This window comes from Molossus molossus, unplaced genomic scaffold, assembly GCF_014108415.1.
Source record: "Molossus molossus isolate mMolMol1 unplaced genomic scaffold, mMolMol1.p scaffold_m16_p_2, whole genome shotgun sequence".
NCBI lineage: Eukaryota > Metazoa > Chordata > Mammalia > Chiroptera > Molossidae > Molossus > Molossus molossus.
This window is the reverse complement of record NW_023425355.1, coordinates 51,315,638-51,342,454: the sequence shown is the minus strand read 5'-3', so window position 1 is coordinate 51,342,454 and position 26,817 is coordinate 51,315,638.

The window sequence follows — 26,817 nt, the reverse complement described above, 5'->3', positions numbered from 1 at the left end:
TTAAAGTGAAAATTTTTAAAAAGCTGGAGTAGCAATACTTATATCAGACAGAATAGACTTTAAAACAAAGGCTATAGTAAGAGAAAGAAAAGGACACTACATAATGATAAAAGGAGCAAAGAAGATTATATAACCCTTGAAAAAGCTATGCATTGCTCATAGGAAAACCTTAGTATGTAAAGCAAATCTTCTTGGACATTAAAAAAAAAAAAGATCAATAGTAATACAGTCATAGCAGAAGATTTTTACATGCAATTAACATAAATGAATAAATCTTTCATACAAAAAATCAACAAGGGCCCTTGCTGGTTTGGCTCAGCGGTTAGAGTATTGGTCTGTGGTCCAGAGAAACTCGGGTTTGGTTCCTGCTAAGGGCATGTACCTTGGTTGCAGCTTGTCCCTGGCCCTGGTTAGGTTGTGCGGGTTGCGGCCACTCGATGTGTCCCTTTCACGTTGATCTCTCTCTCTCTCTCTCTCTCTCTCTCTCTCTCCTCCCTCCCTCCCTCCCACTCTATCTGAACAAAAAATAAAAAATGTCCTTGGGTGAGGATAAAAAAAATCAACAAGGAAATAGTAGCCTTAAATAATACATTAGATAAGATGGATTTAATTGATATTTACAGAGCTTTTCATCCCAAATAAGCAAAATATGCATTCTTCTCAAGTACACATGGAACATTCTCTAAGATAGACCACGTGTTAAGACACAAAATAAGTCTCAATAAGTTTAAGAAACTGAAATCATATCAAGCACCTTCTCTGACCACAACGGCATGAAATGAAAAATCAACCATAATAAAAAAAACCTCAAACACATGCAGGCTACATAGCATTATTCTAAACAATGAATGGACTAAAAATGAAACCAAGGAAGAAAAAAAATATATCTTGAAACAAATGGAAATGAGAACACAATAACCCAAAATCTGTGGAACACAGTGAAAACAGTCCTAAGAGGAAAATTCATAGCATTACAGGCCTACCTCAAGAAACCAGAAAAATCTCAAATAAAAATCTAACTTTACACATAAAAGAACTTGTAAAAGATACATACAAAGCCCAAAGTGAGTAGAAAAAAGAAAATAATAAACATCAGAAATAAATGAAATTTGGTCTAAAAGGACAATACAAATGAGCAATGAAACCAAGAGCTGGTTCTTTGAGAAAATAAACACGATTGACAAATCTTTAACCAGACTCAACAAGAAAAAACCTAAAGTGAAATAAGAAATGAAAGAGCAAAACTAACAACTACTACCAAAGAAACACAAAGGATTGTAAGAAAATATTTAAAAACTATATGTCGACAAACTGGACAATGTGGATGAAATATATAAATTCTTAGAAACACAATCTTCCAAAACTGAATCAGCGAATCTATATAGACAGATTACAACTAATGAAATTAAAGCAGTAGTCAAAAAGCTATCAAAAGATAAAAGTCCTGGTCCAAATGTTTCACAGGTGAATTTTACCAAACTTTCAAGAAAGAACTAACACTTGTCTTTCTCAAACTATTACAAAAATTTCAAGAGAAAGGAAGTCTCCCAAGCTAATTTGCAGGGCCAGCATTATCCTAATTCCAAAACCAGGTAGAGACACTCCAAAATAGAACAGAAAATCACAGGTCAATATCCCTGATGAACATAGATGTTAAAATTCTCAAAAAAATATTAGCAAACCAGATCCATCAATACATTAAAATATACCATAATAAACTAGAATTTATTTTGGGGATGCAAGGTTGATATAATATCCACGAATCAATAAACATGATACATCACATAAAAAAAATTGAAGGATTAAAAACCACATGATCAAATCAATAGATTCAGAAAAAATGTATTTTATAAAATCCAGCATCCATTTATGATAAAAAGTTTCAGCAAAGAGGGAATAGGGGGATCATACCTTAACATAAGAAAGGCAATATATGACAAACCTATAGCCAACATCATATTCAATGGGCAAAAACTACAAGTGTTCCCATTAATACCAGGAACAAGACAGTGATGCCTGCTTTCCTCACTCTTATTCAACATAGTACTGGAAGTCCTAACTACAGAAATCAGGCAAGAAGAATAAATCAAAGGTGTCTACATTGGAAAGGAAGATGTAAAACTGTTATTATTTGTCGATGACATACTATATATGGAGAACACAAAAGATTCCACCAAAAAACTACTAGAACTGATAAATAAATTTAGTAAAGTAGCAGAATACAAAATACATGTATAGAAAACACTTCCATTTTTATACACAAACAATGAACTATCAGAAAGGGAAACTAAGAAAACAATCCCATTTACAATTGGATCAAAAAATATCTAAGAAAACATTTAACCAAGGACATAAAAGACCTGTGCACAGAAAATTATAACATACTGAAAAAATAATTGGAAAAAATACAAATAAGTGTAGGCATATACAGTGTTCTTGGATAGAAAGAATCAACATCTTTAAAATGTCCATACTACCCAAAGAAATTTATAGATTCAAACACTTTCTATCAAGATACCATGGCATATTTCATAAAACTGGAACAAATACTCCAAAAAATTATATGGAAAAACAAAAGACCCCAAATAGCCACAGAGAAAGCAATCTTGAGAAATAAAAAAAAAAAAGTTGGAGGTATCGTGTTATTGATATCAAATTATACTACAAGATCATAGTAATCAAAACAGCATGGTACTGTCATAAAAACAGACATAGAGATCAATGAAACAGAATAAACAGCCCAGAAATAAACCCACAACTTTATGATCAATTAATATTTGATAAATGAGACAGAAACATACAATGAGGCAAAAATAACCTATTCAAAAATGGTGTTGGGAAAACTAAACAGATACATGACAAAAAAATGAAACTAGACCACCTTCTTATACTACATATAAGTATAAACTCAAAATGAAATAAAGATTTTTATAATTATTTATTTTTGTTACAGATGTTTCTCCTTTCCCCCCAACTGATTCCCCATTGCCATCACTCCCTGCTCTGCCCCCAGCCTTATTGTCCATGTCTATTATTTATACATACATGCATATAACGCCTGTGTTTTATCTTCCCCCACCTCTCTTCTGGGAATTCTTCCTTTTTCCTAATTTTTATGAAATAGTTTGAGGGGAATATTAGTTCTTCTTTGAATGTTCAGTAAAATTCCCCCGTGAAGCTGCCCAGGCTTGGGCTTTTGTTTGCTGGGAGAGTCTTGATTACATCTTCAATTTCATTTATTTTTTCCTTTTTTAAAAAATTTTTAAAATATTTTTTGTTACAGATGTTTCTCCTTTTCACCCCATTAACACCCTCCTCTCCATCCCCCCTCGCCTGTCCTTGGCTTTGTTGTTCATGCCCATTGGTATGCATACATGCATATAAGTTCTGTGGTTTATCTCTTCCCATGGTGTTACTTCAAAAAGTTACAAATTGAACTTCCATTTGACCCAGTGATCCCACTTCCAGGAATATACCCTAAGAAGCCTGAAACACCAATCAGGAAGAATATATGTACCCCAATGTTCATAGCAGGACTATTTACAATAGCTAAGACCTGGAAACCACCTAAGTGTCCATCAGTAAACAAATGAAAGAAATTTCATTTGTTGTTATTGGTCTGTTCAAGTTTTCTATCTCTTTCCAGTTCAGTTTTGGGAGACTATGTGTTTCTAGAAATTTGTCCATTTTGCTTAGATTGTCAAATTTGTTGACGTATAATTGTTCATAATATTTGTTAACAATCTGTTTTATTTCTGTGGTGTCAGTTATTTCTTCTTTTTCGTTTCTTATTTTGTGTATTTGGGTTTTCTCTCTTTGTTTCTTGGTGAGTCTAGCTAAGGGTTCATCAATCTTGGTTATTTTTTCGAAGAACCAGCACTTTGTTTTATTGATCCTTTAAATTGATTTTTTTGGTCTCCATGTCATTTTTTTCTGCTCCGATCTTCACTATTTCTATTCTTCCGCTTGCTCTGGGGTTTTCTTTCTGTTTGCTTCTAGTTCTTTAAGTTGTGAGGTTAGATAGTCTATTATAAATTTTTCTTGCTTTTTGAGGTCGGCCTGTAGTGCTATGAACTTCCCTCTCAGAACTGCTTTTGCTGCATCCCATAAATTTTGTGTTCTCTTGTGTTAATTTTCATTGGTTTCCAGGAAGTTTTTAATTTCTTCCTTGATCTCCATGGTAACCCATTTATTGTTCAATAACATGCTATTTAGCCTCCATGTCTTCAAATGTCTTTCCATGTTCCTGTTGCAATTGATTTCTAGTCTTTCCATGTTCCTGTTGCAATTGATTTCTAGTTTCATGCCATTGTGATCTGAGAAGATGCTTGATATGATTTAAATCTTCTTGAACTTGTAGAGAATTAATTTGTGTCCTAACATGTGGTCTGTCTTTGAGAGTGTCCCATGTGCACTTGAGAAGAATGTGAATTCTGTGGTTTTGGAGTATAATTGTCTGTAGATATCTATTAAATCCATTTGATCTAGCACTTCATTTAGAGTCTGTGTTCTCTTGTTAATTTTTTCTCTTGAAGATATCTCCAGTGATGTCAGTGGGGTATTGAAGTTCCATGCTATGGCTGTATTGCTATTGATTTCTTCTTTGAGTCCTCCAAAAGATTGTTAATATATGTTGGTGCTCCCATATTGGGTGCATATACGTTTACCAAACTTATAACTTTCTGTTGGATAGACCCTTTCAATAATATGTAGTGGCCTTCTTTGTCCTTAGTTATGGCCTTCATTTTGAAATCTACTTTATCAGATATGAGTATTGCTACCCCAGCTGTTTTTTTGTCTTTTGATTGCTTGAAAGATTTTTCCATCCCTTCACTTTCAACCTATGTGAGTCATTTGTTGTGAGGTGGGTCTCTTGTAACCAACACATAGATGCTTCATTCTTTCTTATCCAGTCAGCTACTCTGTGTCTTTTTATCGGAGCATTCAAACCATTGACATTTAAGGTGATAATTGATATGTACTTATTTACTGCCATTTTTGTTTCATATGGCTCTAGTTTTCTTTCTATTTCTTCTACTAATTACAGCAGTCCTTTTGGCATATCTTGCAGTGCTGTTTTAGTGTTAATATATTTCCTTATCATTTTTTATCTAGGAAGCTCTTTATCTGACCTTTTTCTCTGAATGATAGCTTTGTTGGATAGAGTAGTCTTGAATTCAGATATTTGTTTTTCATGACCTTGATTACTTCATGCCACACCCTTCTGGCCTGTAGTTTTTCTGTTGAGAAGTCAGCTGAGAACCTTATAAGGTTTTCTTTGTAGATAACCTGTTGCTTATCTCTTGCTGCCTTTAGGATTCTCTCTTTGTCTTTAATTTTTGGCATTTTAATTACTATGTATCTTGGTGTGGGCCTGTTTGGGTTCTTCTTACTTGGGGCTCTCTGTGCTTCTTGAACTTGAATGCCTTTTTCCTTCACCAATTTCAGACATTTTTCTACCACTATTTATTCAAATATATTCTATAACCCTTGCCCAGCTTTTTCCTCTTCAGGGACTCTTATTATGTGACTGTTACTACGTTTCCACTTGTCCCACAGTTCTCAAAAGGTATCTTCCTGTTTTTTATTTTTCTTCTTTTAGTTTTCTGATTGGTTGATTTTTTCTACCCTGTCTTCTAAATCACTAATCCAGCCCTCAGCTTCCTCTACTCTGCTGGTTAGTCTTTTCAGTGTTTTCTTAATTTCTGCTATGTCATTCTTCATTTCCACTTTGATGTTTTTCAAGGTTTCTTTATCTTTACTCATGGTGCTGATGTCCTTACTCATTCTGTTGAGCTTCCTCAAGATCATGACTCTGAAGTTCACCTCTTATAATTTGCTTAACTGCATTTTATTGATCTCATCTTTAATAGAGTTCTCTTCTTTTATTTGGGATTTGTTTCTTTGTTACACCATTTTGACTATCCCAGTGGATTTTGGAGCCTGCCAAATTTTCCCTGTGGGTGTTGGTGTTTTGCTGTTTGTGGCTCCCTCTGCTGGGTTTGGATGAGCCTAAGTGGGCTCACATTAAATGCCACTGTCAAGTATTACTTTCCTGGGGAGATTTTTAAGCCCAGGAAAGGTTCACTTATCCTCCAGTTTTCTCCTGGAGGCTAGTAGTCTCAGTTGCTCAATGCCCTGGAATGTAGCCCTGGTGCTCTGCATAAGAGGATTTCCAGAGGGTGGGATAGATGCTGGTTGTTAATGAGCCTCAAATTGCATTTCTTTGCCTCACCTTGGAAAGGCTGAATCTCCGAGGTGGCGGCTGCTTCTTTTTGCCACAGCTCTGTAAACGTGCACACTGGCCATTGTCCTTTGTGGCCACGACTCAGCAAAAACACTGAGTGTCCTCCAAATCCCTGGTGTCTCCACTGAGCTCCAGCCCAGTCTGCCCTTCCTCTGCTGTAGCCCCCAGATCAATAGTTGTGGATATTTTAATGCTCTGTCCCAGCTCTCTGCACTGTGGAGCAGGCTTGGTCTTTATTTCCCATGGTTGCTGCTCACAGCTAAGACTGCTGTTATTCGTGGGCTCCCAGCCCCCCACTCTCTTGTTATTTGGCAGATCCTACCAGTGTCCCTGGTAATATGGTCCTGTCCTGCTGCTTTACTTTCACTGTTTTTTGATGATTTCTTTTTATTTTAGTTGTAATTTCTGTTTGGTCCTGGGAAATGATCTGTGTAACTTCTATGCACTATGCTGCCATTTTCACATCCTATATGCCTATCTTGTGTGCAGCTGGGTCCCACAGGCCTCTCTGGTGCCCCCACACTTTGCAGGTCATGTGGGCCATTACATAGCACAGTCCCTTTGGAGACTGGCTATATGCCTGTGTTATGGGCTGCTGGGTCGCACAGGCCTATCTGGTGCTTCAGCACCCTGCAGGTCCCATGGGTAACCAGATGGCACAGACCCTGCTGGGTAGTACAGGCCCCTCTGGTGCCCTTGCATTCTGTAGGTTATGTGGGTAATTGGATCACAATGTCCCTTTGGAGACCCACCTTTATGCCTATCTCATGGGCTTATGGAGGGCACAGGCCTCTCTGTTGCCCCAGCACCCCGTAGATCCCAGGGGCGGGCAGCTGGATTGCACCAATCCCTCTTATGCTCCAGATTCCCACTGCTCTTATTACTGCTTGTCTGCACAGGCCTCTGTGGAGCCCCACGAATTGCATCTGATGGCTGGGGAGTACTGCTGCCCTGTGGGGCCAACTCCTGCTCAGCTTTTGCAGTAGTTTTGGGGGATGGGTCTCAGCTGCTGGTCTATGCTTCTGTTATCTGTGCATGGATGTCTGCTCCCTAGCCTCTGTTGCTGGGGTATATTTTCACTCTGATTGGGCTGCTACTTTGGGGGATGGTGCTGGTCTCCCAGCTTTCCATGGCTTCCGCAACCAGCACCTTGAAGCTCCACTACTGTGCACTGGTCTGTGTTGACACAGATTGTCCCCTGGTCTGATGGTGCCAGGTGCACTGGTGGGCTCAAGTTGCTGAGCCCAAGCCACTTCCACTGCCTCCTCCCAGGGAAGACCTGTGATCTGCCAAAATGGTGGGACCTTCCCAAGGTGCAAGGAGAAACGCCCTGAAGAGCCACTTACCATGGTAGCTGGCTGCTCCCGTCCACAACACAGGAACTTTCTGCTCTGAATATTTGCCCTGCAGGCATTTGGTAATCCACTTTCAGGTCCACTCACACTCTCTCACACACTAGCTCACTCACACACTCACCCTCCCTTCAGTTCTGCCCGCTGCCATCTTCTGTCCATGAATTAAAAATTTAAGTGTTAGCCCTGGCTAGTTTTGCTCAGCGGTTAGAGCTTCGGCCTGCGGTCTAGAGAGACCCAGGTTCGGTTCCTGCTAAGGGCATGTACCTCAGCTGCGGTTTGTTCCCGGCCCTGGTTGGGTCATGCGGGTGGCAACCATTCGATGTGTCCCTTTTACATCGATGTTTCTCTCTCTTTCTCTCCCTCTCACTCTATCTAAACAAAATATCAAAAAACGTCTTTGGGTGAGGATAAAAACAAAACAAACAAACAAACAAAAATATTTAAATATTAGACTGCAAACCATGGAAATCCTAGAAAAAACATAAGCAGTAAAATCTCGGATATTTTGCCTCAGGACAGGAAATCAAAAGAAAAATAAACATCCCTGGCTTGGTAGTTCAGTTGTTTGAAGCATCATTCCAAGGTACACCAAAATGTTGTGGTTTTGATTCCCCATCAAGGCACATATCTAGTTATTAGGTTCAATCCCGGGTTGGGATGTGTATAGAAGGCAACATTTCAATGTTTCTCTCAAATTGATGTTCTCTCTCTCTCTCTCTCTCTCTCTCTCTCTCTCTCTCTCTTCCTCCCTCCCCCTCTCTCTCCCTTCCTCTTTCACTAAAAATCAATGAAAACATATCCTTGGGTAAACATTTAAAAATCAATCAATCAATAAATAAATAAATAAATAAATAAACAAACAAAACTACATCAAACTAAAAAGTTTTTGCACAGAAAAAGAAACCATCAGCAAAATAAAATGTCAACATACTGAATGGGAGAGTATATTCACCAATACATCTGATCAGACGTTAATATCCAAATTTATATATAACATCAAAATTAGCAATAAAAATCAAACAATCCAATTAATAAATGGGAAAATACCTGAATAAATAGTTCTCCATAGAGAACATACAGATGGTCTTAAGCATATGAAAAGATGCTCAACATCACTAATCATCAGAGAAATGCAAATTAAAACCACAATGAGATACCACTTCACACCTGTCAGAATGGCTATTATCAATAAATCACCAAACAAGTGGAAAAAAAAAACAACTTCATACGTTGTTGGTGGGAATGCAGATTGGTGCAGTCACTGTGGAATGCAGTATATAGTTACCTCAAAAAAATTTAAAAATGAAACTGCCTTTTGACCAAGCTATGCCACTTCTGGAAATATATCCGAAGAAACCCAAAACATTAATTTGAAAAAAAATTATGTACCCCTATGTTCATTGCAGCATTATTCATAATAGCCAAGACTTGAAAGCAGGCAGTTTCCATGAGCAGGTGAGTGGATAAAAATGCTCTGATACATTTACACAATGGAATACAACTCAACCATAAAAAGGATGGAAATCTTACCCTTTCCAACAGCATAGATAAACCTGGAGAGCATTATGCTAAGTGAAATAAGCCAGAGAAAGACATGTCCCATACAATCTCACATATATGTGGAATCCAATGAACAAAATAAACTAAGTAACAAAACAGAAACAAACTAATTGATATAGAGCAGGCTGACAGCAGTTGGGGGGGCGGAGAAGAGAAGAGATTTAGCAAAAATAAAAAAAGGGGGGGGGACTCATGTACAATAGTGTGGTGATTTCCAGGAGGAGGTGAAGTGGGGGAAAGGTTTAGAAGGGTATGGAGGGATAAATAGTGATGGACAGAGACTTGACTTGGGATGGTGAACACACAATACTGTATACAGATGATGTGTTATAGAATTGTGCACCTGAATCCTGTATAACTTTGTTAACCAGTGTCAACCCAATAAATTCAATAAAAGGATAAAACAATGTCACCCAAGCTTTTTGCCATATAATTTACCATCCAAACCAGGAGAACTTAAGGAGTGAAAAGATGTGCTCTTAAAAATTATGCCAGAACTACAGGTACATTTTGGGTTTATCTCTAGAACATATGGCCAACCTTCCTGTAACATCTTCTATGATTAGACTTCAACTTATTCATCTTCTCACATTTATCCTACTTTTCGAAGTAGAAGACTGTTCTCAGGTACCTCAGCTACCTTAAGAGCAAGAGACAACTCTTTCCCATAGATAATCTCCTGCCCATGTTGCATATGCCATACTTAGAACCCCTACCTGATTAGTCTAATTTCCCAGGGCCACCACCCTAACAAAACTAAAGTAAAATTACCGAATCACACCACCACATTTTCATAGGTTATTTTGTTTCAAGGACAATAGATAAGGCTCTCTCATTCAGGATCCTGAGGCCTCAGCCTGTGGATTAAGCCAGTGAGCTCCTTGGTGTTATGTAAACTTCTAGAAAGAGCATAGTAGAGAGGATAGCCAAATATAAGTAGAATCTTTATTGCTTCCACTTCTCTCTGTTCCATAACCACAGAGTTTAGCTGAGCCCTGATTGACTAGTCACCATTCTGTCCCTACAACCTGAACATAACATCTAGAAAAAGAATGGACTAAAGGAAGCCCATTTAATTTACGAACGTGTACATATCTATCTCTCAGTTTCTTTTGGCCAAATCTTATTTATATCAGTGTATCTAAATTACTATCTGCAACTTGAAGAGGAAATGGGAAACTTGTGTAACATCCAGTGGGTAATCCTCAGATCTAAGAATAGCTAATGGATGCTACCTCTCTCCTGATGGTTAGAAGGGGTCTGGAACTCAGTTCCTCCAGTGCTTGTCATTTCTTCTCTTGCCACAGCTCTTTGCTTATCCTTCCAAAAGTTTTTTTTTTTTTTTCATCTCCTACATTTCCATAAAACTCCAGTATATGCTCTTCTGGTTTGTTGCTCAGACCAAAATGTTCTAATCATCTTTTTGCTTTCGACTCTGATTATCTTTAGCAAGACTTAGCTATTTATTTTGCTATGTCTTCCTAGTACCACTTCTATGGCAAGTTCATGTGCCTGAATTCATTTTTGCTTAGGAGTTCTTTGCCAAGAAACTCTATGACTGACTCCTGGAAAATCTGCCTTATAGTCCTTCCAAATGTGCCCCGGCACGTCCGATTGGTAGGGTAATAGCAATTGAAATCAAACTGCAACCATTAGCTATACTTACAATAACCCTATGAGTGAGGATATAAAAGGTCTGAGGTGGTGGGAGATCACATCCACAATGCAAGGCCAATGTAGAGCAAAACGATTTTATTGTATGTGCCTAGGTGCAGGTGGGCTGAGCCGGAAAAAGGGTCAGCCTTGAATAATAGTTGGGGTATAGGTTATATACCCTACTTCTAGTTTCCAGTAGCTCCTGCTGATGTACTCCGCCTGGCCCATTGTCCATTTTGCAGTTGGACTGGTCTGATATCACATCCTGCATCTGCTGGGTGATTTATTGTCTTGTGGATAATCCTATAATCCTTACTCAACAGAAGGCTGAGCAAAGGTCATGCAAGCAATGCATTTTTTAGAGTTTTCACCTTTTGCAAGCTTTTACATTTACCCTTTAAAATGTTACTAACCCTTTCAGATCAAGATCAAGGTGTTGTATCATTTTACAGTTAACTGAGAGTGAGAGATTAAGACTTACCCCAAAATACACTGTTCAGAAAGTACAGAGGCAGAACTGCAATCTAAATGTACTTTGTACTTACTGATAGAGAAATCAACAAAACAACAGTAAATTTTGTAAAAGAAACATGATAACCCAGATAGTAAATAAGTTGTAAGCAAACATAATATATATGTTTAAAAATTTTACATCTTCACTTTTGCCCCACAGTGTCTAATACTTAGATATTCAATAATTATGGGCATGTTGGCGGCAGCAGGACTTATGTTAAATACTTCACAAAGTCCACTGCAGGGTTTATCAGACTATGTATTGTCCTTTAACTTGAAAGCCATAGATGCATTTTATGATTAAAAATAAACCTAGAAGTGGAACATCTAAAAGGGTGTATTAAATCATACCAAAGCTCAAATCCTCCAGAGTAAAGAAACACATTCATCCCCCAAACAGCCAAAGCCTCATAGCATAGAACTAACAAAAAAAAAATGGTTAGATGCTCTAGAATAAAACGCAGCAATTATCACTCCTGTGCTAAGGCTATCAAAGCACCACCTTTTCCAAGAAAGGATTAGAAATTCAAGTCTCCACCAGCATGTGCCCATGGAAACTAGTCTACTTGCAGAAATTATCCCACCAGGAAACAAGCTAACATTGCTCCATGTTGCTCCTCTAAGCAAAGTGTGAAGTAAAAAATGACTCCTCTTGCCCTATGACTCACTAGTGACCTATGATTTGAATATTTTCTTCCTACAATCACTCTCTTTATCAAAATTAAATTTTAGACCCTCAACGCAAATCAAATGAGGAGTAAGTCTATCTGAACAAACAGGAAGTGATTCATTGGCTGATTTGTCCTCCCAAAGTGGCAGAGTTAAAAAATATATTGCTTGTCCATGGCATTTTTTAATCTGACTTGCAAAGCAAGCAGATTTAAAGTAAACTTAGTTTGGTGCAGAGCAACATTGGCCCAACGCCAAAGCTCCTTCCATTATTTGCATTTTACACAAACAAAGACAAGCATCTTTGTCATACCAAGTTCAGACAATGTCAAGAACATTAAATTTAAAAATCTCTGAAATAAAGCCCCATTATCAGGACTAATTAAATAATGACTAATGACAAAAACACTGAGCAGTGACTCTGCTTTATAAATGCTTATTTACTCTTCTGGAACACTTTAGATAAAAGCTGGTTGTCAATAAAAAAGTTATTAGTATCATTAGGTTAAAACCTTTCATATCCTCCCTCAACCCCACTGTCACCTGTACACCTATCCACTACTAGAATAAAATTGGTGTATAAATAAATATGGAAAGCACTAAGACCATAAGTTATAACATTCGTCTGTTTGTTTTTCTTTATTTTTTATTAATTAATATATTTATTTTTGTTACAGATGTTTCTCTTTTTCCCCCACTGATTCCCTCCTCCCCCTCCCTCCCTGCCCTGTCCCCAGCTTTGTTGTCCATGTCCATTGTTCATGCATACATGCATATAAGTTCCATGGTATATCTCTCCCCCACCACCCCTTCTTTAGGGGATTGTCAGTCTGTACCCCATTTTCACATCTCTGGGATTACCCCATTTCTCAGACTGTTATGTTCACTATATTCCACAAATAAGTGAGATCATGTGATACTTGTATTTCTCTGTTTGGCTTGTTTAGCTTAGGATAATACTTTCCAGTTCCCTCCATGTCGTCTCAAAGGATAAGAGATCTTTATTTCTTACAGTTTCATAGTACTCCATTGTGTATATGTACCACAGCTTTTTTATCTATTTGTTTACTGATGGACGTTTGGGCTGTTTCCAGATTTTAGATATTGAAAATAGTTCTTTTATGAACATGGGGGTACATATATTCTTTCTGATTGGTGTTTCAGGCTTCTTAGTTTATATTGCTAAAAGTGGAAACACTGGGTCAAATGGAGGTTCAATTTTTAATTTTTGAGGTAACACCATATTCTTTTCCATAGTGGCTGCACCAGTCTGCATTCCCACCAGCAGTGTACTAGAGTCCCCTTTTCTCCACACCCTTGCCAACATTGTTAGTTTGATGATTTGATGATGGCGGCCATTCTCACAGGTGTGAAGTGATACTTCATTGTTGTTTTAATTTTCATTTCTCTCATGATTAGTGTTGTTGAGCATTTCTTCATATATCTCTTAGCCATATGTATGCCCTATTTGGAGAGGTGTCTAGTCAGCTCCTCAGCCTATTTTTCAACTGGGTTCTGTGTCTTACTTTTGTTGAGTTGAATGAGCACTCTATATATATTAGAAATTAACCCCTGATCTGATATATCATTGGCAATGATGCTCTCCTATACAGTGGGTTGCCTTTTCATTTTGATGATTTCTTTAGTTTCTCTTTATGTGACTTCAACATTGGTGTATAGAAATGCCATCGATATTTGACATTAATTTTGTATCATGCTACTTTGCCAAATTCATTTATTAAGTCGAGTAAATTTTTGATGGGGGTCTTTGGAGTTTTCTACTTATAGTATCATGTCATCTGCGAATAATGAGAGTTTCACTTCCTCCTTTCAAATTTGAATCCCTTTTATTATTTCTTCCTGTCTAATTACTGTGGCTAAGACTTCCACTACCATGTTTAATAGGAGTGACAAAAGTTGGCATCATTGTCTTGTTCCTGTTCTTAAAGGAAAAGCTTTTAATTTTTGCGCATTGAGTATGATGTTGGCTATAGGTCTTTCATATATAGCCTTTATTATGTCGAGATATGATCCCTCTATTCCCAGATTGCTGAGCATTTTTTTCAGAAATGGGTGCTGGATTTTGTCAAATGCTTTTTCAGCATCTATTGATATGATCAAATTATTTTTATCTTTCATTTTATTTATGTGGTGTATCCCATTTATTGATTTGCGAATATTGTAGAAGCTTTGCATCACTGGAATGAATCACACTTAGTCATGGTGAATGACTTTTTGGATGTATTGCTGTATTCAATTTGCCAGTATTTTGTACAGGATTTTGGCATCTATGTTCATCTGGGTTATTGGTCTATAGTTTTTTTCCTTTGTAGTGCCTTTTTCTGGTTTCATAATTAGAATTATGCTGGTCTCATAAAACGAGTTTAAAAGTCTTCCTTCTTCTTGAATTATTTGAATTATTTGAAATAGTTTGAGGAGAATGGGTATTAGTTGTCTGAATGTGTGATAAAATTACTCCATGAAGCCGTCTGGGCCTGGGCTTTGGTTTTCTGGGACAGTCTTCATAACATTTATAATTTCCTTTATTATTAGTCTGTTCATTTTTTTTTTTTATCTCTTCCCAATTGAGTTTTGGGAGACTACATGTTTATAGAAATTTGTCCATTTTGCTTAGATTGTCGAATTTGTTGCCATATAATTGTTCTTAATATTTGTTAACGATCCTTTGTATTTCTGTGGTGTCAGTTATTTCTCCTCTTTCATTTCTGATTTTGTGTATTTGAGATCTCTCTCTTTATTTCGTGGTGAGTCTAACTAAGGGTCCATCAATCATGTTAATCTGTTCAAAGAACCTGTCTTTGTTTCATTGATCCTTTGAATTTTTTTTTTTTTTTTTTTGGTCTCCATGTCACTTATTTCTGCTCTGAACTTTACTATTTCCTTTCTTCTACTTGCTCTGGGGTTTTCTAATTGATTGCTTTCTAGTTCTTTAAGTTTTGAGGTTAGATAGTCTATTAGAAATTTTTCTTGCTTCTTGAGGTAGGCCTGCACTGTTATGAACTTCCCTCACAAAACTGCTTTTGCTGCATCCCATAGATTTTTTGTTGTTGCGTGTTCATTTTCATTGGTTTCCAGGAAGTTTTTAATTTCTTTCTTGATCTCCATGGTAACCCATTTATTGTTCAATAACATGCTATACAGCCCGCATGTTTTCAAATGTCTTTGCATGTTTTTCTTGTAATTGATTTCTAGTTTTATGCCAATGTGATCTGAGAAGATGTTTGGTATTATTTTAATATTCTTAAACTTGTAAAGACTTAGTTTGTGCTCTAACATGTGGTCTATTTTTGAGAATTAACCATGTGCACTTGAGAAGAATGTGAATTCTGCGGTTTGAGGGTGTAATTTTCTGTAGCTATCTATTAAATTTATTTGATATAGCACTTCATTTAGAGTCTCTGTTTCTTTGTTAATTTTTTGTCTACAAGATCTATCCAGTCATGTCAATGGGGTATTGAAGTCCCCTGCTATGATTGTATTGCTGTCGATTTCTTCTTTGAAGTCTTACAGAAGATTTTTTATATATTTTGGTGCTCCTATATTGGGTGCATATATATTTATCTTTTTTTTTTTTTAATCCTCACCCGAGGACATTTTTCCATTTTTTGTACAGACAGAGTGGGAGGGAGTGAGAGGAAGAGAGAGAGAGAGAGAGAGAAACATCGATGTGAAAGGGACACATCGAGTGGCTGCCACCCGCACGACCAACCAGGGCCAGGGACAAACTGCAACCGAAGTACGCGCCCTTAGCGGGAACCGAACCCAGGTCTCTCCGGACCGCAGGCTGACGCTCTAACCGCTGAGCCAAACAGGCCAGGGCAGGGTGCATATATATTTATCAAGGTTATATCTTCCTGTTGGATAGATCCTTTCAATATCATGTAGTGGCTTTCTTTGTCTTTAGTTATTACCTTCATTTTGAAATCTACTTTATCAGATATGAGTATTGCTACCCCAGCTGTTTTTTTGTCTTTTGATTGCTTGAAAGATTTTTTCCATCCCTTCACTTTCAACCTATGTGAGTCATTTGTTGTGAGGTGGGTCTCTTGTAACCAATGCATAGATGAGTCATTCTTTCTTATCCAGTCATCCACTCTGTGTCTTTTTATCGGAGCATTCAAATCATTCACATTTAAGGTGATAATTGATATGTACTTATTTATTGTCATTTTTGTTTATTGTGGTTCTATTTTTCTTTCCATTTCTTCTACTAATTAAAGCAGTCCTTTTAACATATCTTGCAGTGATGGTTTGGTGTTAATATATTCCCTTAGCCTTTTTTTTTTGCCTTGATAGCTCTTAATTTGACTTCATATTTTTAATGATAGCCTTAACAATAACAACAAAATATTCTATGGTTATATTCCAAAGGGGTTGATCACAACATATTTTATTAAAGTGACAATTAGACAGATAATACACAATAAATAACATTCATTCCTAAATCTGTGCTTTTATTCATTCTGCTTCCTAAGTCTTCTTTTAAAAAGTCCAACTTGGAGAGATCTGAAAAATGGCAGCGGAGTGAATGGAGCTACACAGACCATCTCCCAGGACAAAACTGGATTTACAACGAAAATAAAGACAAATCGTCAGGAAGGGGCAACCGAAAGACACCTTGGAGGACCACATAACCAGGGACACCGACTCAATCCTGGTAGGCTTTCTGGGACGCGAGAGGGGGCCAGGAGCCCACAGTCCACAGCGGCCTGGGCTGGGACAAGGGGACTCAGCAGGAAGCTGCTGCTGCCGCCTCGGCTGCGACTCAGCCTGAGTCCTGCGAACCCTGCTGCCTGCTAAGCCCTCGGCTGGTGCCACACGGACTGGCTGCGATGAGGGGACTCAGCGGGAGGCTGCTGCCGCCTCGGCTGTGACCCCTGCTGAGTCCTGCGAAATCTGCATGCTAAGCCCTCCGCTGGTGCCACCCAGACTCCCTGGGACCAGGGGACTCTTCTGGAAGCTGCTGTCACCTCGGCAGTGTCCTGCTACCGGAGCTTAGTCGTTGGGCTTCTGCTGAGTGCAACGCCCTCAGGTGTTGCCAAAGTTGTGGCCACACTTGGCTGGGAGCAGCACCCTCGGGTTAAAAGTCCCAGGCTGCTTGATGACAGAGTCTAAACAGAGGCTAAATTGGCAGCAGCTACTCACCTTGGGCTCCGGCAGAGGAAAGGCAGCCTGGACTGGAACTTTGTGGGGACACTCGGGATTTAGAGAGTGCTCAGAGCTTTTGCTGAGTGCAGCCACGCAGGACTGTGGTCATTTTACTCCTTCCCAGGGCCCTGGGGAGAGGCGGAGGCCCCTCCCGCAGAGATTCAACCACACCTGATGGCCATTGAAAGGCTAATTGAAGTGCATTAACAAGAAGCAGCAGCCCCACACTCAGGAAAAACACATTGAGCACCTGAGGTAGTTTTTCAGGCAACTCAGAAACCAAGGGTCTGCAGGTGACCTCTACTAATAGCCTCCAGGCAAAAAAAACAAAAAAAAAAAACTGGAGGATAACTACCATTCCCTGGGCTAGCAACACTAACCAGAAAAGTTAAGACGTGACAGTGGTGTTTAGAGTGGGTCCTCCCTGCCTCATCCAAACCCAGGACAGGGTGCCAAAAACAGCAGAACACCAACACCCACAGGGAAAATTTGGCAGACTCCAAAGCCCACTGTGATAGCCAAAATGGTGAAAAACAGAAACAAAGGCAAAACGAAAGAACAAGAGACCTCTATGGAAGATGAGATAAATGAGGTGCAGGAAAGCAACCTAACAGAACTAAAATTTAGAGCCATGATGTTGAGGAAGCTCAACAGCATGTGTAAGGATATGAGCACCATGAGTAAAGACATAGAAATGTTGAAAATCAAACAGTTGGAAATTAAAAACAACCAAGAAGAAGTGAAGAATGACATGTCAGAAATGAAAAACACATTGGAAGGTCTAAAAAGCAGAATAGGGGAAGCTGAAAACCGGACAAGTTAATTAGTAGACAGGGTAGAAAAAAATCATCCAATCAGAAAAACAAAGGAAGAAACGATTAAACAACAGGAAGACAGCTTAAGAGAACTGCGGGACAACTGGAAACAGAATAATATTCGCATCATAGGAGTCCAGGAAGAAGAAGAAAATAAGCAAGGGTTAGAGAATATATCAAAAGAAATAGTGACAGAAAACTTCCCTAATTTGATGAAGGAAGAAGGCATTCAAGTTCAAGAAGCACAGAGAGCCCCAAGTAAAAAGAGCCCAAACAATCCCACACCAAGACACATAGTAATCAAACTGCCAAAAATTAAAGACAAAGAGAGAATCCTAAAAGCAGCAAGAGAAAAGCAACAGGTTACCTACAAAGGAAACCCCATAAGGCTATCAGTTGATTTCGCACAAGAAACACTACAGACCAGAAGGGAATGGCATGAAGTAATCAAGGTCATGAAAAGCGAGGATGTGAATCCAAGACTACTCTACCCAGCAAGGCTATCATTCAAAATAGAAGGTCAAATAAAGAGCTTTCCAGACACACACACACACACACACACACACACACACACACAAAGGCTAAGGGAATACATTAGCACCAAACCAGTACTGCAAGAAATGTTAAAAGGACTGCTGTAATTAGCAGGAGAAATGGGAAGAAAAATAGAACCACACTAAACAAAAATGGCAATAAATAAGTACATATCAATAATCACTTTAAATTTAAATGGATTGAATGCTCCCATAAAAAGACACACAGTAGCTGATTGGATGAGAAAGCATGACTCATCTAGATCTTGTTTACAAGAGACACGGCTCACAACGAAAGACTCACATAGATTAAAAGTGAGGGGAAGGAAAAAAATCTTCCAAGCAAATGGAAAGAAAAAAAAAAAGCTGGGATAGCAATACTCATATCTGATCAAATACATTTCAAAATGAAGGCCATAACTAAAGACAACGAAGGCTACTACATAATATTGGAAGGATCTATCCAACAGGAAGATATAACCTTGATTAACATATAGGCACCCAATATAGGAGTACCAAAATATTTTTTAAAACTTCTGGATGACTTCAAAGGAGAAATCAATAGCAATACAATCATAGCAGGGGACTTCAACACCCCTCTGACATTACTGGATAGATCCTCTAGACAAAAAATTAGCAAGGAAACAGAGACTCTAAATGAAGCACTAGACCAAATGGATTTAATAGATATCTACAGGGAACTGCACCCCAAAACCACAGAATTCACATTCTTCTCAAGTGCACATGGGACATTCTCAAAGACAGACCACATGTTAGGGCACAAACTAAGTCTCTACAAGTTCAAGAACATAGAAATCATATCAAGCATCTTCTCAGATCACAATGGCATGAAACTAGAAATCAATTGCAAGAAGAACATACAAAGAAATTTGAACACATGGAAGCTAAACAGCATGTAATTAAACAATGAATGGGTCAGCGAGGAGATCAAGGAAGAAATCAAAAACTTCCTGGAAAACAATGAAAATGAAGCCACAACAACACAAAATCTATGGGATGCAGTGAAAGCAGTTCTGAGAGGGAAGTTCATAGCACTACAGGCCTACCTCAAAAAAAAAACAAGAAAAATCTCTAATAGATTATCTAACCTCACAACATAAAGAACTAGAGAGCAAACAAAAGGAAAACCCCAGAGCAAGTGGAAAGAAGGAAATAGTAAAGATCAGAGCAGAAATAAATAACACACAGACCAAAAAAAAAAAAAAAACAATTCAAAAGATCAATGAAACAAAGAGCTGGTTGTTCGAAAAGATAAACAAGATTGATGGACCCGTAGCTAGATTCACCAAGAAAGAAATAGAGAGAACCCAAATACAGAAAATCAGAAATAAAAGAGGAAAGGTAACAACTGACACCACAGAAATAAAAAGATCGTTAACAATTATTATGAAAAATTACGTGCCAACAAATTCGACAATCTAAACGAAATGGACAAATTCCTAGAAACACATAGTCTCCCAAAAATGAATCAGGAAGAGATAGAAAATTTGAACAGACCAATAACAACAGAAGAAATTGAAGATGTAATCAAGACTCTCCCAGCAAACAAAAGCCCAGGTGCAGATGGCTTCATGGGGGAGTTTTACTGAACATTCAAAGAAGAACTAATACCCATTCTCCTCAAACTATTTCAAAAAATTCCAGAAAAAGGAAGACTTCCAAACTCGTTTTATGAAGCCAGCATAATTCTAATTCGAAAACCATAAAAAGACACAACAAGGAAAGGAAACTACAGGCCAATATTTCTGGTGAACATAGATGCCAACATACTGAACAAAATACTAGCAAATCGGATCCAGCAATACACCAAAAAAATTAACCACCATGAACATGTGGGATTAATTTTCGAGATGCAAAGCTGGTACAATATTCAAAATCAATAAATGTGATACACCATATAAAGAAAATGAAAAATAAAAGCCACATGATCATATCAATAGATGCTGAAAAAGCCTTCGACAAATCCAGCATCCATTTCTAATAAAAACGCTCAGCAGTGTGGGAATAGAGGGATCGTATCTAGACATAATAAAAGCCATATATAAAAGACCTACAGCCAACATCATACTCAATGGGCAAAAACTAAAAGCATTTCCCTTAAGAACAGGAATAAGTCAAGGATGCCCACTTTCGCCACTCTTATTTAAGAAAGTACTGGAAGTCTTAGCCACCGAAATCAGACAGGCAGAAAAAATAAAAGGGAACCAAATTGGAAAGGAGGAAGTGAAATTGTCATTATTTGCAGATGACATGATACTGTACATAGAAAACCCCAAAGACTCCACCAAAAGTTTACTAGACATAATAAGTGAATTTGGCAAGTAGCAGGATACAAAATTAACATCAAGAAATGGATGCCATTCTTATACACCAACGATGAACTCATAGAAAGAGAAACTAAGAAAACAATCCCATTTACCATTGTGGGTAAAAAATTAGGATACCTAGGAATAAACTTAACCAAAGAAATAAAGGACCTATTCACAGAAAACTACAGGTTATTGGAAAAAGAATAGAGGAAGATATAAAAAAGTGGAAGCACATACCCTGCTCTTGGATTGGGAGAATTAACATCATTAAAATGTCCATGTCCAAAGCAATCTATAGATTCAACACAATCCTCATCAAAATACCAATGGCATACTTCATAGAATTAGAACAATTATTTCAAAATTCATATGGAACCTAAAAAGGCCTCGAATAGTGACAGCAATCTTGAAAAGGAAGAACAAAGTTGGAGGATCACAATACCAGATTTCAGGTTATACTACAAAGCCACTATAATCAAAACACCCTGGTACTATCACTAGAACAGGGACATAGACCAATGGAACACAACAGAGAACCCAGAAATAGACCTAAGGCAATATGCTCAATTAATATTTGACAAATGTGGCAAGAGCGTACAGTGGAGTAAGGACCGCCTCTTTAATATATAGTGCTGGGAAAATTGGACAGCTACTTGCAGGAAAATGAAACTAGATCATCAACTTACACCCTACACGAGAATCAACTCAAAATGGATAAAAGACTTAAATGTGACTCATGAATCCATAGAAATCATAGAAGAGACTGTAGGCAACAAAATTTCAGACATTATATGCAGCAGAATTTTTACTGACACATCACCTAAGGCAATAGAAACAAAGGAGAAAACGAACACATGAGACTACATCAAACTCAAAAGCTTCTGCACAGCGAAATATACAATCATCAAAACGGAAACTCTACCCACTGTATGAGAGAGCATAATTGCCAATGATATATCAGATAAGGGGTTATTTTCCAATACTTATAGAGTGCTCATACAACTCCACAAAAGAAAGACAAGGAATCCAATTAAAAAATGGGCAGAGGAACTAAATAGACACCTCTCCAAACAGGATATACAAATGGCTAAGAAACGTATGAAGAAATGCTCATCATCACTAATCATCAGAGGGATCTAAATTAAAACAACAATGAGGTATCACCTCACACCTGTCAGAATGGCCGCCATCAACATATCATCAAACAACAAGTGTTGGCGAGGGTGTGGAGAAAAGGGGACTCTAATACACTGCTGGTGGGAATGCAGACTCTTGCTGCCACTATGGAAAACAGTATGGTGTTACCTCAATAAATTAAAAATTGATCTTCCATTTGACCCAGTGATCCCACTTCTAGAAATATACCCTAAGAAGCCTGAAACACCAATCAGAAAGAATATATGTACCCCCATGTTTGTAGCAGCACTATTTACAATCGCTAAGATCTGGAATCAGCCCAAGTGTCCATCAGTAGACGAATGGATAAAAAAGCAGTGGTACATATACAAAATGGAGTACTATGCAGCTGTAAGAAAGAAAGATCTCTTATCCTTTGAGACGACATGGAGAGACCAGGATAGTATCATCCTAAGCGAAACAAGCCAAACAGAGAAAGACAAGTATTATATGATCTCATTTATTTGTGGAATATAATGAACATAACAGTCTGACAAAAGGGATAGTCCCAGAGATGTGGAAGTGGGATACAGACTGACATGACCAGAAGAGGGGGTGGTCGGGGAGAGATAAACTACAGAACTTATATGCATGTATGCATGAACAATGCACATGGACAACAAAGCTGGGGACAGGGCGTGAAGGGCGGGGAGAGGGAAATCAGTGGGGAGAAAAGGAGAAACGTGTAAAAAATACAAATTAATTAAAGTAATAATAATAATAATAAAGGACAGTAAATTTGGTCCATTATGAACATAAACACCCTTTCCAGCTTCTTCTTTTGTTTTTCTGCCTGCTCAGTACTGGGTAAGGCCCTTTGTGAGATACCAAATGGTAAAGGAATTAATGCCACCCATGAAGGAATAGAAAAAAATGTTAGAATCAATAGAAAATATTAGAAATATAAGAATACTAATCATAATTGGGCACTAGCCATAGCTAGAAAAAGAATTAATCATCCTTTACTCTGTTGTTTATGAGTGGTTTGTTCTGATTAAAGAAAAGCCCACTGTGATCTGACTGGGAGTTGTGTGCCTTGGGAGCTTTCCTCAGAAATGCTGTCTATTATCCTAATGTGAAGACAAGGGAGACTACCTAACAACATGGAAAGATTAACAAACTAATTATCTGTTGTAAAAATGGACACTGGACCCATGACTATGACTCACTGGTGACCAGCACCTGCAGCCCCCAGCCCACATTCTTCTCCCTTACCCAGAACCTTTCACAATACCCCCACATTCCTCTCCCCTTGCCTCTAATTATTTCTCTAAAAGAAGCTGGCAAGTGAGGGGGTGGTAAGGCAGATTTTATGGGATAACCCATGGCTCTCCCATACTGCTGGCAATATTGGAATAAACACTCATATACAATTCAATATTGTCTCTGCTTACTTGGTTCAAGTAGTGAAAGGTGGCCTGGATCCATTCATTGTCCAGTTGCACCATGAGGGAGTTTATGGTCTGGATGGAGATAATAGACATGTATAAAAAGAAAAGCAATGCAAGCACTGCAGCACTGGCTGGTTTGGTTCAGTGGTTAGCATGTCAGACCACAGACCCAAAAGTCATGGGTTCAATTCTTAGTCAAGAACACATACATCGGTTTTGGGTTCAATGCTCAGCCTCCAGTAGGGTCATGTGGGACATAACCAATACCTGTGTTTCTCTATCAATGTTTCTCTCTTTCTCTGTGTTCCTCCCTCCCTCCCACTCTATCTGAAAAAAAAATGACTGAAAAAATATCTTCAGGTGAGGATTTAAGGAAAAAAAACCAAAAAACAGAAAGAACACCAAAAGCAATGCATAACTATGACAAGGTTGTTGACCATTATTCTAGGAGCTTAAAGGCTTTGGGCTCTTGGGTTAGAGAAGGCATCAAGAAAGACACTAGAGATTCCAAAATGGTGGTGGAGTGGATGGAAGCTACACAGACCATCTCCCAAGACCAAACTGGAATTACAACATAAAAAAAGACAAATCGTCAGGAAAAAGAAACAGAAAAGCAGCTTGGAGAACCACGAAAACAGGGACACTGACTAAATCATGGTAGGCGTGCAGAGACGCGAGAGGGGGGCTGGGAACCCATCGTCTGTAGGAGTATTAGCTGTGAGCAGTGGCCTTTACTGTGAGCTGCGGCCTTGGCTGGGAGCAGTGGCCTTGGCTGAGAGCAGCACTCTCGGGTTAAACACCCAAGCGGCTCCTCAGTGCAGAGCCGGAACAAACTCTAAAATAGTGACAGCCACTTTTACCTGGGGCTCCGGCAGTGGGAGGGCAGACTGAACTGGAACTGAACTTGGGACTCAGAGGGCACTCAGAGCTTTTGCTGAGTTGCAGCCACATAGGAAGGTGGTCATCTTACTCCTTCCCAGGGCTCTGGGGAGAGGCTGCGGCCCCTCCCTCAGAGATTCAACACCACCCAATGGCCACTAAAATGCAAACTGAAGCTCATTAACAAGCAGTATCTGACCCACCCTCAGGTAATCCCCGTAATCTACGCACCTGAGGGAGTTTTTCATTCAACTGAAAAGCCAAGACTCTTCAGGTAACCACAACTGATAGCCTCCAGGCAAAAAGTTACAGGATAACTGTACCATCCCTGGGCAAGCAATAGTAACCAGGAAAGTAAGACTTGACAGTGGTGTTGAATGTGGGTCCTCCCTGGCTCATCCAAACACAAGAGGGGAGCCACAACAGCAGAACACCAACACACACAGGGACAATTTGGCAGGCTCCAAAGCCCACTGTAATACCCAAAATGGTGAAACACAGAAACAAAAGCCAAATGAAAGAATGAGACACCTCTACCAAAGATGAGATAAATTAGGGGCGGTTAAGGAAGTTAACAGAACTATAATTCAGAGTCATGATCTTGAGGAAGCTCAACAGCATGTGTAAGGACATGAGCACCATGAGTAAAGACATAGAAATGTTGAAAATCAACCAGTTGGAAATTAAAACCCACCAAGAAGAAGTGAAGAATGACACATCAGAAACAAAGAACACATTGGAAGGTCTAAGGAGCAGAGTAGAGGAAACTGAGGACTGGATAAGTGAATTAGAAGATAGGGTAGAAAAAATCAACCAATCAGAAAACGAAAAGGAAAAAATAATTAAAAAACAGGAACAGCTTAGGAGAACTGTGGGACAACTGGAAGCATAATAACATTCGCGTCATAGGAGTCCTCAAAAAAGAAGAAAATGAGCAAGGGTTAGAGAATATATATGAAGAAACACTGACAGAAAACTTCCCTAATTTGGTAAAGGAAGAAGGCATTCCAGTTCCAGAAGCACAGAGAGCTCCAAGTAAAAAGAACTTAAACAGGCCCACAACAAGACACATAGTAATCAAAGTGCCAAAAATTCAAGACAAAGAGAGAATCCTAAAAGCAGCAAGAGAGAAGCAACAGGTTACCTACAAAGGAAACCTGATAAGACTCTCAGCTGACTTCTGAACAGAAACACTACAGGCCACAGGGAATGACATGAGGTAATCAAGGTCATGAAAAACAAAGATCTGAATCCAAGACTACTCTACCCAGCAAGGCTATCATTCAAAATAGAAGGTCAAATAAAGAGCTTCCCAGACAAAAGGAGGTTAAGGGAATATGTTAGCACCAAACCATCACTGTAAGAAATGTTGAAAGGACTGCTGTAATTAGCAGAAAAAATAGGAAGAAAAATATAACCACACTAAACAAAAATGTCAATAAATAAGTAAATATCAATAATCACCTTAAATGTAAATGGATTGAATGCTCCGATAAAAATACACAGAGTGGCTGATTGGATAAGAAAGCATGAGTCATTTATATGTTGTTTACAAGAGACCCACCTCACAACAAAAGACTCACATAGATTGAAAGTGAAGAAATGGAAAAAAAATCTTCCAAGCAAACAGAAAGGAAAAGATAGCTGAGGGAGCAATACTCATATCTGATCAAATAGATTTCAAAATTAAGGCCATAACTAGAGACAAAGAAGGCCACAACATAATATTGAAAGGATCTATCCAACAGGAAGATATAACCTTGATAAACATATATGCACCCAATATAAGAGCACCGAAATATATTAAAAAAAAACTTTTGGAGGACTTCAAAGGACAAATCAGTAGCATACAATCATAGCAGGGGATTTCAACACCCTACTGATATCACGGGTTAGACTCTCTAGGCAAAAAGTTTACAAGGAAACACAGACTTTAATGGCATGCCAGATCAAATGGATTTAATAGATATCTACACAGAATTAAACTCCAAAACTACAGAATCTACATTCTTCTCAAGTGCACATGGGACATTATCAAAGATAGACCACATGTTAGTACACAAAATAACTCTCTACAAGTTCAAGAAGATTGAAATCATATCAACCATCTTCTCAGATCACAATGGCATGAAACTAGAAATAAATTACAACAAGAACATGCAAAGACATTTGAACACATGGAAGCTAAATAGCATGTTATTAAACAATTAATGGGTCACTGAGGATATCAAGGAAGAAATTAAAAACTTCCTGGAAATCAATTAAGATGAAGACACAACAACACAAAATCTATGGGATGCAGCAAAAGCAGTTCTGAGAGGGAAGTTCATAGCACTACAGGCCTACCTCAAGAAACAAGACAAATCTCTAATAGACTATTAACCTCAGAACATACAGAACTAAAGAGCAAACAAAAAGAAAACCGCAGAGCAATTAGAAGGAAGGAAATAGTAAAGATCAGAGCAGAAATAAATGACATAAAGTCCAAAAAAAAAATTCAAAGGATCAATGAAACAAAGAGCTG